At 41.3% G+C, this 16,586-nt stretch overlaps 1 protein-coding gene and 1 long non-coding RNA gene across 9 annotated transcripts in view; both read right to left on the reverse strand.

The window, feature by feature from the left end:
* AUTS2 (activator of transcription and developmental regulator AUTS2) overlaps positions 1-16,586 on the reverse strand; it is a 1,221,294-nt gene that overhangs the window by 937,884 nt on the left and 266,824 nt on the right. The window lies entirely within an intron of this gene.
* The window catches only part of LOC133238917 (uncharacterized), a 158,083-nt gene continuing 141,497 nt past the window's right edge, over positions 1-16,586 (reverse strand). The window contains exon 2 of the long non-coding RNA XR_009733675.1: positions 1-16,586. This exon is cut by the window's right edge and continues 111,682 nt beyond it. This is a non-coding gene — a long non-coding RNA (uncharacterized LOC133238917).

Raw genomic sequence — 16,586 nt, forward strand, 5'->3', positions numbered from 1 at the left:
TCTACTGTATGCCAGACATTTTGCCACCTACTTGAAATATCTAAGAAAGGATCTCACAACTCATGTAAATCAATGAAGTATTACACTAAAGTGGAATAGGCATGAAGCAGGCAAAATGCTTCCTGTTGCTATTTTTCACAATGGATGAAAACTTTAGCCCTGCATTATCACCAAAATAGAAAAACAGATCAATACAATAGAATAGAGAGTCCAGAAACAGACCTACTGATATATGGACAGTGGGTTTTCAGCAAAAGTGCAAAAACAATTCTGTAGAGAAATAATCTTTTTAACAAATGTCAATGGAACAAGAAGATATCTACGTGCAAACTATATAGATAGATATACATATATCCATATCTCAATCTATTAGAAACATTAACTCAAAATATATCATAAACCTAGTTTAAAACCTAAAACTAAAAAACATCTACAAGAAAACTTGTGTAAACTTCAGTTAGGCAAAGATTTTTCAGATATGTTACCACAAACATAATCAAAAAAAAAAAAAAAAGAACGACCTGATAAATTACACCTCATTAAAAATGTAAACTTCTACTCTTCAAAAGACATTGTTAAGAAAATGAAGATACAAGCCACAAGAAAAAAATATTTGCAACATGTGTATCTGATATAAGTTTTGTATCTAGAATACATTCTTTTAAACTCTTGAAACTACATAAAAAGAAAGCAACTCAATTTGTTAAACGGACAAAAGATTTAGTACTTAACTAAAGAAGATACATGGGTGGCAAATAAACACATGAAAAGATGCTTAGCAGCAATAATCATTAGAGAAATGTAAAGTACATCTACTACCTACATATTAGAATGACTAAAATGAAAAAGAATGACCATACCAAGTATGGGCAAGGATGTAGAGGAGCTTTCATACACTACGGGTAGAAAGTGCAAATGGTACCGTCACTTTAAAAAAGAGTTTGACTGTTTCTTTAGAAACTCAAAGTATACCTACCGTATGTATCAACTATTCTACTCCAAAGTATTTCCCCAAGGAAATGAAAACACATGCCCACATAGATTTGTACATGGGTGTTCATATCAGCTTTGTTACAGCCTAAAACTGGGAAAAACTTAAATATACATCAACAGATGAATGAACTGTGATATAACCATTCAATGCAATATTCAGTTCAGTTCAGTCACTCAGTCGTGTCCGACTCTTTGAGACCCCATGAATCGCAGCATGCCAGGCCTCCCTGTCCATCACCAACTCCCGGAGTTCACCCAATGCAATATTACTCAGCAATAAAAAGGAATAACCTATTTATGTATGCTACAACATGAATAAACCTCAAAACAATTACATTGAATAAAAAAAGAATACATTCTGTATGATTCCACTAACATGAAATTCTAAGATATGTAAAATAATCAACAGTGACAGAAAACAGACTAGCAGTTTCCATGGAGACACAGGAAAAGATTATATGGGGACAAGAGGAAACTTCTGGGGTGATGGGCATTTTCCTTGTCTTGACCATGGTGATAGTTTCATGGGTGTATACACATGTCAAGAGTATAAAAATGTTACACTTTTAATTCAGGCAATTTACTAGTGTGTCAATTATACCTCAATAGAGCTCTTTTTTAAAATGTCACAAGTGGCTATCATGCATAGCTGACATATCATTATTACTAGATATCATAATTACTAGATTATATTGAGTGTCCATCAGAAAGAATTCATCTTTCAGATTCTTGGAACAAAGGGATGGCCATACTTTGGAAGGACTGGCTTTAGACCATGCTGCTGCTGCTAAGTCACTTCAGTCGTGTCCAACTCTTCGCGACCCCATGGACTGCAGCCTACCAGGCTGCTCCATCCATGGGATTTTCCAGGCAAGAGTACTGGAGTGGGTTGCCATTGCCTTCTCCCATGAAGGTTCCACTGAAAACAACTCAACTGTGAACCTTGTGAACATGAATGTCTCAGTCAGGCTCAGGAGCAGTGCCCGGTCTGTACATCACTGTCAGTGTCAAGAAGGAGTTCACATTGTGCCTTGTCTTCTTCACTTGTAACAGTTACATCTCAGCTGTTCAGAGGCTAACTTTTAGTAGAGTTTGTCCTATTTTTCTTTCAAATACCTTGGTTACTGTTTGGCCACATCCTCTCTCATGAACACATGAATCAAAGAGCAAAGAAAGAAAACATACATAACTTTTTACCATTTCTAAATGTAAAAACAAACAAGTACCTTATTAAAATACTATATACGATGCATTATGACATAAAGGAATCCAAACAGAGATAAAAAAAGGTTTAAAAAGGGAGAGAGTGCAAGCACAGACAAAATCAGTATATGAAAACACCTGTCAAAGGCGCAGAGCCACTGTTAGAAGTGAGAAGGGGGGGAAAAAGGACCTCAAAACCAGCCGCTGAGAAGCTTTCCTAAATTCAGTTATGGGATGAGATCACAACTATCAGCTTAAGCGAGATTTTTGCACACTCGGTGAATTGAAAACGTCCCAGCAGTCTCCCATCGCCATAGATAATTGAGAGTTGGCTGCTGTTAGACCTTAACATGCTCAAAGCGGCTGAGTCCCTGGCAACCAGATGCTACTGCTTAAAACAGTTTAGGCTCTTAGCCCTGAAGGATTCCTAAAATTGGATTACAGTCCCTCCAGATAATCTGAGAAATACAGCATGACGAAAAGGAAACCTTAAAAAAAAAAATTAACTCCTCCATAACAGCAGCATTCTGAAAGCTGAGCACAGCATGACTGAGGCAGAAAATCTCATCAGCGAGGGCTTAAGGGCAATGATGTACACAAAGGGCGAGTCCAGAAAGGGGAGGGGAACCCACACAACAGAGGGAAGCGTCAGGAAGCCTGAAGAGAAAGTAAGCACCACGCAATTCTCAGGCTTTTTGGAGGGCAAAGAGAGTCTGGTGTGCTGCCTTGAGAGAGGGTTACAGAGCACACAAATTCCTACTGCTTTCTCATGCATTCAAATATAACCCAAGGAGGTCCCACTCACATCTGAGAGGATGTGTACTCCTAATGAGACCACTTTTAACTGGTCATTACTCACTTCTGACTAGGCATTCCATGCAAAACGTGGGGAAAGGGTTAGTTAATGTACTTGTTACAGTGCAGCAAGTGTGCTTAGTCACCTCAGTCATGGCCAGTGCTTTCTGACCCCCATGAACCACAGTTCACCAGGCTCCTCTGTCCATGGGATTCTCCAGGTAAGAATACTGGAGTGGGTTGCCATGCCCTCCTCCAGGGGGTCTTCCCCACCCAGGGATTGAACCCATGTCTCCTGCGTCTCCTGCACTGCAGGTGGATTCTTTACCACTGAGCACCGCGGAAGCCCATTGCAGCAAAATAATCAGTAACTGGTCCTTTGCTGTAACACTCAGGTTTAGCTCCACAGGGAGACTGGTTATAACTTCATCATCTCTGAATTCCTAGTGGAGGACACAGAATGACATGCACAGTGAGCTGTTTTTGAACAAAAGAATTAGAGAGAGGAGGACACTGCTCCCCCACCCTATGAGTCATATCCCTCCTCCGCTCTCACATTTCCACCCAAGAACCTTCAAGCTTATTATTCCCCACCACATCGTTGGTAAAGTCACCATTATCCCCTTGTATATTAAGAGGGGGTAAACAGATCCTCAAGAGATATGGTAAGTTACCCCATTAAATACAAGAGGAAAAAAGGGCACTGACTGGGAAAATGACAGGTCTTGCCATCATCTTTGTGGCTTGATCTCACGGCCAGATTACCATTTTCTGGGTCTCAATACCTCTCTATTCACAGAAAAATCAGGAGTGGCTGATATTGTCATCCACGTATTCAAGACAAGGACCCTGATGAGCCAGTGACAACCTCTTCATATACGGACATTTGAGCCAGATAAATAATAAGATAGATTTTTATTTTCTTCCCTTAAAATGTTTCCAATTTGTTCTCTTACCCAGGTGCCCACATACTACCACACCTTCATTTTAAATGACCGACGTCTGGCCCCTAAGTGAATCTTTAATTACTTAAGGAGAGAAAGTGAAATGAAATGAACCACAGGGGAAATAAAAAGCAAAATAAGGATTAGGATTCTGAGTTATGGAGGAGTCCTCCATTCTTTTCTGCCATGCTAAACCAGTTCTGATCCTCACTCTTTCCTTTAACCTTCCCCAGAAGAGAAAAAAGGAAAACAAAATCCTGATGTGATTCAGATCTTACAAAGTGGGGAAAAAAGAGAGGACCACTAATACGTCCTTCTAGCTCGGCTCTTAAGAAATTAAGCCTCTACTAACAGGCAGTTGAAAACACCTTGAGATTTAACTTTAGTTAGGGCTGGCTGTGCTTTCATATAAACAGAGGTGGTGCATGGGTATGAGTAACCACTTTTTGGAGAGGCTCACTTAGGAGAACAAAATCTTTCTCCCTCTCTCTCTCTCTCTCTCTCTCTCTCTCTCTCTCACACACACACACACACACACACACAAAAGGCCTAATTCTGTCTACTCAGCAAACAAGACACAATTTCACAAAAGGTAACTTAGTGTTTAGGATTATTCAGTAACAGGAAAAGCCACTTCTGGCAAAATTCACATTACATAGCCCGAATATAAATAGTTTATACAGCAATATTAGGTAGGGTATATGGATAAAAGACAATCCCTTTGTGGCTCGAGTTTTTCAAGTAGTTTAAATAGGTTTTTAGAGAACAATGAAATAATTAATTCCTTCAGTTTAATTCTATAACTTTCTCCCAACTTCCCAGAAACTGTAGTCAACTTTCCAATGGAAACAAGCAGGCATCCATTCATTTACAGAACAGTGAAAACCAACATACCCATGTATATATATATTAATACCTCCCCACACTCCACAAACAATTGTTACATCCTTTCTCAAACTAATCTTAACTGGCTTGTCAATGGCACAGACCAATCTGTTTCAATGTCTGAAAACTTAGGGTCCTCCATGAGATAATCTCTTAGGTTGCATCAAACTCTTTGATGTTATTATTATCCTCAGAGGTTATTTAACACATATAAAACATTCAACCAATGTAGACTTAAGAGTTCACTGATTCAGTAGCACTTTTTCTTCCAGATCACGTTTTCCAGAATTAAATATCTCTATGATATTTCTCTGATATAAAAGCATGTTCTTTTGATTTGAGAACTAGGCATGGTTCTGATTTGATTTGAGAACTAGACATGATTTAATAAAAGGTTAAGCCAAATTTATGAATATAAAGCAAGGACTAATTTATGACTTTTCACAACCACTAATATTTGTATAGCAACTGAGAGTTGCGAGTGTATAACAAGCTTACCTTTTAAAATCATCATTTCACTTGATTTCCTAATAACCCAAATGAAAATGATTTTCATTTTCATTTGGGTTATTTTCATTTTCTAAATGAGGAAACGGAGGTTTGGTATACAAATGACATCCCAAAGTCAGAGAGTCAGCTCTTGTCAACACACTTGGGGTCCCTTGGCTCTAATCCTAGTCTCATTCCCTAACACCAGGTCGTTAGAGCCTTATTTGTTAAGTGTCAGGATTATGACCTTTTGTTTGAAGAAAATTTTAAATTATAGTTTAGTACTGTCTCATTATAAAATCCTTCTTCTCACCTCCATTTCCCCTCCAAAGCATAATTAGGGAAAGGCTATGACCCTTACGTCAAGCATTTGAACTCTCTCTGAAGGATTCAGATCAGCAATACAAATCCAGACAGAAATAAAAGTTTTGTTTTTTATCTAAAACTGACAATTTTCACCATTTCAAGGGTGAAAAGTGGCAAAGAATGACACCCTTCTGACCTTAAAAAAAATAAAAATAAGAAAGTATACAAATGCTCCAGACCCTGAACTCCACATGTTCTGCCTATGTGGCTCAATAAATATTAATGGATAATGGTAGTGGCTATAAATACCCACAGGCGCAAAAAAAAAAAAAAAAACACAAGAAATTCTTGTTTGGCATATATTGCAAATGCTCTATCACTAAATGAGACATAAACACAGGTTTCATGGCAAGACTTCCGAGTCTGGGAGCTTGTTTACATGGTTCCAGCCTCTGAATGCACTCTCCCTTCCACTGCGCCTTTCCCATCAATCCCCATCTTCTATTTCAGATTTTAACCAGAAGCATTTTTTTTCCTTTAGCATCATATGAGGGAAAATACAATGAACTACCCTGCAGGCTTTCACAGAACCCAGAAAAGTACTTAAGAGGTACCCACTGACCTGAGAGGCAGTGTCAGTTTGCACAAGAGACCTGGACGCTAAGTTTGAGGCAATTATGTCATGCAAAGATGCCCAAACTTTTACTCAGTTTGTTGAACAAGTCACAGCCTTGTCTCTATACCAAAGCTTCCTATAGATAGATTTAGTGATGTTTAGATACTTATTGGGTCTATCAGATTTGATAATGGAATCAATCCCTCCCTTTAGAAGCTCTGGGTTAATGGCAAAGTTTATTAAACTGCAGGCAGTCATTCAGAAAAGATCAATAGAGACATGATTACAGAGTAACCAGAGGATTAAACATGAGATTTATCACAAAATTAAACTGAATTAAATGTTCTCTGATAGCACTTGAAATGCTGTCGATATGTTTAACTCATAATCTATGCTTTCTGTGTTTACCTAATAGACACAGGGATGTCTGATTTGAGAAAATGATTGCTATATAAAAACATAAGCCACAGAGATTTGCTGAAAGACTCGAGAGTCCCTTCTGAAAATGTTCACCCATTTTTAAGAAGCAGCACTTTAATTTCTCCATAAGAGCCGTCCACAGTTTAACTCAGTAATTTTGAGTTACTCAGTACATAGCCCATTCTTCCCATCCCTAAAGCTCACGCCTATAGGTATCCCCCACTTTTCCAAAGTTCACTTTATGCCACTTCACTTTTACAAAAAACCCTACATTTGCATCTGTTTCCCCTAACCAAAAGAAATCCGAAGAGGATTTTTCACTTTTATGGAAAGAAGTGAAAAGCAAAAATAGTATTCAGTGTCTGTTCTGCAAAATGCTGTTAGAGAGGCAGCATTCACCCCAAACAGCAAGAGTGACCCCACCAAGCTCCTTCCCTGGAAACTACACTCTGCATCTCAGCATCTAGTTGCCATACCTTTGAACAGTATCTGTGAACATCTGTGCTTTATATTGATTTATTTTGTGCATCTGTGTCCTAAAGTAGTTGCGTCTTGGCTCTATGCCATTTTGGTTTACGAAAGATTTCACAGGAACTTTCAGACAGTGGGGGAACCCTGTACACCCTCACAGGCACATATCTCAGAAACTGTGTCTGCAAGTCACATCCTTGAAACCATTTCCTCCTCTTTAAAAAATTTCCTTCCCTTCTCTCACACAGAAGCATGTGGTGTGACACTGGGCCTTGGTCCCCTGAGGAAAGGGGGCTGGAAAATGTCATCTAGATATAGGAAAATCAACCCTTCTATATCCTGGGAGAATTTATTGATACCACCACAAGCTCAACAAATCACATTCATAAAAGTGAAATCCTGTTCACAGGCTATGAAAGGTAACCACTGGCTAAACAAACTGGCGTCAGCATACACGCTCGTAATCAGTGGAGGAGTCAGTCAACACCACAGTGAGAGAGCACGGCTCTGCAGGACCTGAGACGATAAAGGCCGACCCTGCTGTGTGAGCTTGGGAGGGTGTGCGTGCAAGCAGATGGGCTGGCAGGGAAATCAGTCATGGAGCAAACACTGAGCCTGTGGTTTAAACTACACCTTGGATGGCAACGAGTCTGAGGGAGACTTCCCCTTCCCCTGGCCTACTTGCTGTCACGTTGCTAGTACAACGCACCCACACACGGCTGTAATCCAATATGGCAGCTGTAATCCAATATGGCAGCTGTTTGGAAAGAGAGGGGAGAGGAACTGGGGTAGAAACGAGATGCTGGGGCTGATACCACCCTGCAGTTCTATCGTCCCCTCGTCAGCACACTGATTTACACCAGAGCCACCGCTTTTCTTCTCAGCAGTTATCCAATGTTACAATACCATTTAGTGCTGTGGGTAGTCCACAAAATTTATAGATTCCTCAGGGACCTAGAATGCCATCCTGCCTGCTGAAGAAAGGAACTCTGCACCCCACCCTAGAAGCCGGGGCTGCTTTGAAGGACATGAAGCCAAAGCTGCTTACCTCAGACTCTGATAGAGATCCTATGACATCAGTTTCTTACATTATTTTCCACAGTAGAAACTTCCTGCTGAGAAAACTACTGCCCCTCACTGCTATCAATACACTGTGTCTTTGCTCAGTCTAGGACTGATACAAGCAGGTGCTCTGGCAGCACTTAGATCTGGGTTTGAGCCCTGGTATTGCCACTTTGTGGCTTTGTGACCTTGTGCAAATCTCCAGCCTGTTTAGATCTCCATTTTTACTGCTCCAGGACAGGGACAGAGTTATGAGGCCTAATGAAATCTGTGGGAAGTGCCTCGGATATTTCCTAGCATAAAGTAGATAATAAATGCTAAGTGAGGAATTCCTCTTCCTAGGTAATACAATCATGTTCCTAGTCATTACAAAGGGAAACTGTCAGTCATTATAAAATGCTGTCTTTGGCAATTGAGGATTGATGGTGGGACCTATTCTTTATATAGCCTTAAGAATGTGAGTATTGAGTGTCTTTTGGTGTACAGAGTGATATACCTCTTTTAATTACCATAATACCCTGTGCAGCTTCAGTTTTCTTATTTCCATCAAATGGGGGCTAAGTGTCTCAACTAATTTATAAAGCAGCTATTTGAATTAAATAAAGTAATACAGTTTCTGGAACAGACTAGAGTTAGTCATTCTATTACTATGAATTAACTTGACCAGGGTCACATGGCTTGAAGACAACACCAGGATTCAATGCAGAGCTGCGTGACTCTAGAGCTCACGCTACATGCATGGACCCGAATGCAGACACCTGGGATGTGGTTGGAGCACTGCCCAGGATTTACACTGTGATTCTGAACTCAGTCTTTGCATACTTCTCTATTCTTTTTTTTTTTTTTCAAATAAGCACATCACTTGGTCTACTTACCCTGTAAAATAAAAGAAAAAAAATAGTACAATTTGCTCTTTGGAATAATAACACCACATAAATGTTCATCTTTTTTTTCCCTAAAATCTGCGTTCCATAATTTATGAGAAGTGCAAAAGTTGCCAGGAAAAGAAAAAAAGAAAAATGGATTTCCCATCACCACATGAAATGGAAAGATGGAAACTTCACGAAGGTTTGGCATGGGAAGAGAGCAACCCTTTGTACTGATGATACATCCAAAATTGAAAAGACCACCATGTAAACTGCTCCTAGAGACGGGGAAAAGAAGGCATGAAAAAGTGTTTGATAACCGATTCCATCATAAATCTCTTTTCAACTGCTTTACCGCTGCTGGTTTTCCAAATGAGACATTTGTCCATTTTCAAAAAGAAAATAAATGCATCCAGGGTAGTTACTAGAGGCACTTCAACATAAAAAGATTATCTACAAGGCTTCCTGCTGGAGCCTAACCTTGAGAGAAATGGGTTTCTTAGACGGTATTAGGGAATCCCTCAATGCGCCATCCAAAATCTTCCTGCGTTAAGACTTAATGGAACAGGGAGAGATGGAACAAAGGAGGGGGAAGCTCTCCTTCCCAGCTGAGCACTGACACACACAGTACCATTTGGGAGGCAACTTTATGTGCTCTTAGTAGTAGATTAATGAATGTAATTACCTAGCATTGTGGCTGTGAATGCTGCAAAAACTATAATTTATAGAGTGCTGTAAAGTTCTAATGTGTTTTTATGTCCATAAGCTGCTTAACCATAATCTAATGCATTTGTACAAGAACAGCCTAAGTGGCTCTCAGCTGAACAGTGAACACAAGTGTCTGAACCTCAGCAATTCTCCTCATACGTCTTTATAACCCAACCCCGTGTGGTAAGCATCTGAGGGAAACAGCTGCTGAATTATACAAATAATTCCAGAGACAGTGACAAGGCTCTCTGCCTCTCTCACTATGAGAAGAGTTGCTGGCTGACAAAGAGCTGCGGGCCTTAATTAAATGCTGGAGTGTTCTGCATACATGTTTGGTGGTTACTTTTTCTTTTACCAACATTCTCAACACCCTCTCCTCCAGTTCCATCTACTCTCATACCTGCCCCCTAGAGCTGAGCAGGGGTAAAAAGGGGGAGGAGAGAAGAGAACAGGGAAAAAAATTACCTTTCTATATGAAAATACCCTACCTGGCTTCCAGCTTGGAAAAGGCTTACCATTTCCAATTTCTCAGCCACTGTATTTTCAAGGAAAAAAATAAAGGAGTACTCCCTTTACTTTCAAGGGAGTAAAGCTCAACAATTCTCTGACGACCAAAGGAAATTGATCCTTTGACACTGCCCTGGTCGGGGGTTTGAAGTATCTCATGTGAGTGGATGGATGACTATGATGATGAAGATAAGGGTGGTGATGATGGTGGGTGGTGGTGGCTGATGCTTTTTTAAAGTTTGCAATGTGTAGAATTACACGTCCTCCAAAGTCCAATAAGAAGGTACTACCGGTAAACCAATTTTCAGATGAAAACACCAAGAGTTGTGATTGGTTAAGTGACAAGGCAGGTATATCAGTTCAGCTTTTCACTCCACAACCTGTACTAGACTCACTAGACAACTTATTTACAACTTTTAACTTAATGTTTTCCTCATCTATAACATAGAGATTGGTACTGTTGTTCAGTCGTGAAGTCACGTCTGGCTCTTTGCCACCCCATGAACTGCAGCACACCGGGCTTCTTCATCGTCTCCTGCAGTCTGCCCAAATTTATGTTCATTGAGTCTGTGATGCTATCTAACCATCTCATCCTCTGTCATCCACTTTTCCTCCTGCCTTCAATCCTTCCTGGCATCAGGGTCTTTTTTAATAAGTGGGCTCTTCACATCATGTGGCCAAAATATTGGAGCTCCAGCTTCAGCATCAGTCCTTCCAATGAATATTCAGGATTCATTTCCTTTAGAATTGACTGGTTTGATTTCTTTGCAGTCCAAGGGACTCTAAAGAGTCTTCTCCAGCACCACAATTTGAAAGCATCAGTTCTTTGGCACAGCCTTCTTTATGGCCCAACTCTCACATGCATACATGAGTACTGGAAAAACACAGATTTGACTATGCAAACCTTTGCTGGCAAAGTGATGTCTTTGGCTTTTAATACGTTGTCTAGGTTGGTCATAGCTTTGCTTCTAAGGAGCAAGCGTCTTTTAATTTCATGGCTGTCGTTACCATCTGCAGTGGTTTTGGAGCCCAAGAAAATAAAATCTGTTACCGCTTCCACTTTTCCCCATCTGTTTGCTATGAAGTGATGGGACCGGATCCCATGATCTTAGTTTTTTGAATGTTGAGTTTCAAGCCAGCTTTTTCACTCTCTTTTTTCACCCTCATCAAGAGGCTCCTTAGTTCCTCTTTACTTTCTGCTACTACACTGGTTATCATCTCTGCCTATCTGAGGTTATTGATATTTCTCCTGGCAATCTTTGATTCCAGCTTGGGATTCATCCAGCCTGGCATTTCACATGATGTACTCTGAATATAAATTAAATAAACAGAGTGACAATATAAAGCCTTGTCATACTCCTTTCCCCATTCTGTACCAGCCTGCTTCTATCTGTTGCTTCTTGACCCGCATACAGGTTTCTTAGGAGACTGGTAAGGTGGTCTGATATTTCCACCTTTTTAAGAATTTTCGAGAGTTTGTTGTGATCTACACAGTCGAAGGCTTTTATGTAGTCAATGAAGCAGATGCTTTTCTGGAATCCCCTTGCTTTCTATGATCCAACAAACGTCGGCAATTTGATCTCTGGTTCCTCTGTCATTTCTTAATCCATTTTCTACATCTGGAAGTTCTCGATTTACATACTGCTGAAGTCCATTATGAAAGAGATCAGCCCTGGGATTTCTTTGGAAGGAATGATGCTAAAGCTGAAACTCCAGTACTTTGGCCACCTCATTCGAAGAGCTGACTCATTGGAAAAGACTCTGATGCTGGGAGGGATTGGGGGCAGGAGGAGAAGGGGACGACAGAGAATGAGATGGCTGGATGGCATCACTGACTCGATGGACGTGAGTCTCAGTGAACTCTGGGAGTTGGTGATGGACAGGGAGGCCTGGCATGCTGCGATTCATGGGGTCGCGAAGAGTTGGACACGACTGAGTGACTGAACTGAACTGAAGCCTAGCTTGAAGGATTTTTAGCATAACATTACTAGTATGTGAAATGAGTACAACTGTTTGGTAGTTTGAACATTGTTTGGCATTGCCTTTCTTTGGGATTGGAATGAAATCTGACCTTTCCCAGTCCTGGGGCCACTGCTGAGTTTTCCAAATTTGCTGATAATATTGAGTGCAACACTTTAACAGCATCATCTTTAAGGATTTTAAATAGCTCAGCTAGAAATCCACCACCTCCACCAGACTCATAGTAATGCCTCCTAAGGCCCACTTGACTTCACACTCCGGGATGTCTGGCTCTAGGTGAATGACCACACCATCATGGTTATCTGGACCTTTTCTGTACAGTTCTTCTGGTATTCTTGCCACCTCTTCTTAATCTCTTCTGCTTCTGTTACATAGGTCCTTACCACTTCTGTCCTTTATCGTGCCCATACTTGCATGAAATATTCCCTTGATATCTCCAACTTTCTTGAGATCTCTAGTCTTTCCCTTTCTATTGTTTCCCTCTTCTTCTTTGCATTGTTCATTTAAGAAGGCCTTCTTATCTCTCCTTGCTATTCTCAGGAACTCAGCATTGAGTTGGTTATATCTTTCCCTTTCTCCCTTGCTTTTTGCTTCTCTTCTTTTCTCAGCTATTTGTAAGGCCTCTTAAGACAACTACTTTGCCCTCTTGCATTTGTTATTCTTTGAGATGGTTTTTGTTACTGACTCATGTACAGTGTTACAAACTTCTGTCTACAGTTCTTCAGGCACTCTGTCTACCAGATCTAATCCCTTGAATCTATTCACCACTTCCACTGTATAATCATAAGGCATTTGATATAGGTCATACCTAAATGGCCTAATGGTTTCCCCTCGCATGAAAACGCAAAATACAGAGATAACAGTAGTATTTACCTCGTAAGACTGTTATGGGAGTTAAATGAGTTAATACATATGAAGTTCTTAAAATAGTTTCTGGACCTAAGTGATGCTGAGTCCATGTTAGCTATCATCACAATTACACCTCTATGAACAGGCAGAATATGCATACAAAGCTGTCGTCTGAATAATACAGGATTTAGGGCCACCTCACTTCTCACCATAAAAAAAAACCACTTATAATTTACACTTGGCCCTCCGTATCAGCAGCTCTACATCTGCGGAGTCAACCAACCGAAGGGCAAGCTTCACTGCAGTACTTCCTTTTTATCTTTAAGGATTTTTTATGTGGACCATTTTTCAAGTCTTTATTGAGTCTGTTATTATATTGCTTCTGTTTTATGTTTTAGCTTTTTGGCCCTGAGGCATGTGGGATCTTCGATCCTGAGCTGGGACTGAAACCCCACTCGCTGTATTAGAAGCTGAAGTCTCAGCCAGTGGACCACCAGGGAAGTCCCGGGATTTACCACTGAAAAAATCCAAGCGCACTGGCATAGTTCAAATCTGTGCTGTTCAAGGGGCAACTAACCTGGCAAGGAGATGGGGCAGATGCTATGCATGCAAGTGTGTTTAGTCACTCAGTCATGCCTGACTCTTTGCAACCCTTTGGATTGTAGCCCACCAGGCTCATCTGTTGCAGGCAAGAATACTGGAGTGTGTTACCATTTTCCTTCAGGGGATCTTCCTGACCCAGGGATCAAACCTTCATCTTCTGTGTCTCCTGCCCTGTAGGCAGATTCTTAACCTGCTGAACCACGAAGGAAGCCCCGGTGTGTGTGTATTGGTGGGAATGCTATAAGGGACACCAAAACGTGCCTGCATCTTCCAAAGGCAGACGTTCCACGAATCAAACATCTCTAACTGTGAGATCCAGACATGTATCCTGGAGCCCAGCAGTACCAAATAATGGATAAAGTTGCAGTGTCAAAGTATAACTGGATAAGTCCCACTCCACTTCCCAAGGCCTGGTGTTGAGTGAAGGCTCCCCTAGAGAGGACCTCCCAAAAGGACCTCAGGTGTAAAAGCAAAAAAGAGCCATAGCAACAGGAATTCCCAGTTTCCCCTCCTCTTTTCAGCTGCAGTGCAATATGGTATTAGTGAGTAAATATTTTAGTACACATTAAAAAAAAAAATAGCAGCTTCAGGAAAACACAAGGCTAGAAAATCTTCAGAGCTCTTAGTTGAGTATGGGAGCACAATGGCATTACATCAGAGGCCACACGGGGATGAACAGCCAGCTCTAAGACACACACTCAGGGTAAATTAGTATCATGGCTAATAAATAATGGATGCTCTTCCTAGTTAAAAATGTACTGTTCTCCAGCATTCATGGGATGAGATGTGATTTGGATTCAATTAAAGCTCTATCCTGTCCAAGGGAAGAAAACTCTGCCTCTAAGAGAGCCATGTGGCTGCTGCTTTACTTTCTGTGCCAGATTGATCTCTGGAAGTCTCAGATCCATCACGTTCACAGGGGCTGCGGAGGCTGTAGCTACACATCTATCTCCTCCAAGAGAAAAGTGCAAGAGAAGAAAGCCTGAAAGGAGATAACACAACGGGGAAAGTATTTCCTGCCTCGTAATAACTCAGCTTTGACCCTAGCTGTGAAAACTGGTTCCTGTAATTTAACCTGAAAGAAGAGGAGGAAGTAAACAAACCATTTCCTAAAAACACTGCTGCAGTCCTTAAAAAGCTGAAGTGGAACTGGGGACAGTAAGGGTCTGAACGTGGCCAGTTCTCTCCATAGGCCTCTCCTTAGTTTCCCCCGATACACATCTCTCTTCCTGTAGTCCTCAAGACTCACTTCCTCCTTAGCAGCCCTAAAACCATTAAAAGAAAATCGCTGGCCCCTCAGCAGTTCCCGAACACTGAGCCGTTCCTCACCTTGACTGCCACCACCCTTCTACTTCCCTTTCTCACCTCAGTTTCTCTGTGGGAATGGGATCCTAGCTTGTCTCCTCACATTCTCGCCACTCACACCCTCCCCCATCATCGATCCTGTCCACTCACCTTCAGCAAGCCCACTTCTATACCTCAGGAGGGCTTCTCAGGTGGCACTAATGGTAAAGAACCCACCTGCCAATGCAAGAGACTTAGGTTCGATCCCTGAGTCGGGAAGATCTCCTGAAGAAAGGCAGGGCAACCTGTTCCAGTATTCTTGCCTAGAAAAGTCCATTGGCAAAAGAGCCTGGTGGGCAGCAGTCCACGGGGCACAAAGGGTCAGACCTGACTAAGTGACTGAGCACTACCTATACCTCAGAACTCCCTGTAAGAAGTCCATGGCTCCCTACTGCTTGCACCAAGCCCTATGTTTTCCTCCATGCCCTGCTATGATTCACTGGTTATGTCTCACCCAAAACTCCCTCTCCATCCATGTGCCATGCGCGTGTGTGCGTGCTAAGTTGCTTCAGTGGTGTCTGTCTCTTTGTGACCCTATGAACTGTAGCCCACCAGGGTCCTCCTGGGATTCCCCAGGCAAGAATACTGGAGAGGGTTGTCATGCCCTCTTCCAGGCCCAAGGATCAAACCCATTTCTTTTTTGCATCTCCTGCACTGGTAGCTGGGTTCTGTACAACTAGAGGCACCTGGGAAGCCCCGGTGTGCCATAGGAGAGGACATCTCCCTCCCAAGCACCCTTAGCACTTCCTGTCTACACCAGCGGTCTGAAAGACATCCATCAGGATAAACACTACATTAAAATGTCTATTAGTTTAAAAAAAAATGTCTATTAGTAAATGTCTTTCATCTCATTTTTTAATAATTACTAATTTTGTGTTTTATGATCTATAAAATACATTGTTACAGTAGTACATAAAACTTTTCAATTAATGTATACGTATATGTGTATTCCCAGGTTGAGCAGTGATAAAAAAAAAATCTGCCTGCCAGTACAGGAGACAGAATCAAGAGACAGGGGTTCTATCCCTGGGTTGGAAAGATCCCCTGGAGGAGCAAACAGCAACCTACTCCAGTATTCTTGCCTGGAAAACCCCATGGACAGAGGAGATGGGTGAGCCACATACAGTCCACAGGGTTGCAAAAAGCTGGACACAATTGGGCGGGCACACATACACAAAAACACACGCACATGTATATGTACTTAACAGAGGTGCTTATTCTAAATCTTTTTGCCAGTATGGGCACATATTCAAAAAAGTTTGGAGACTTCTGGTGGAGATTACACAGAAGGAAGCAAGCACCTTGATGGCACCCTTTCCTGTACTTGTTTAAACACTCAAAAATAGCACTATGTGATTTATTGATATGGTAACTAGGCACAGTAAATCACAGCTTTCAAACCTGTGTGGAACAGGATGCCCTAAGAAACTAAATCCCAAAGTTTGGCAAATAAATCACTAAGCTGCAAGAAATAACCACACTGAATGACGACAACAAGCCCTTAAATAACATGGGTCTGAACTGTGCAAGCACACTGATATGTGG

This window comes from Bos javanicus, chromosome 25 (assembly GCF_032452875.1).
Source record: "Bos javanicus breed banteng chromosome 25, ARS-OSU_banteng_1.0, whole genome shotgun sequence".
Taxonomy (NCBI): Eukaryota; Metazoa; Chordata; class Mammalia; order Artiodactyla; family Bovidae; genus Bos; species Bos javanicus.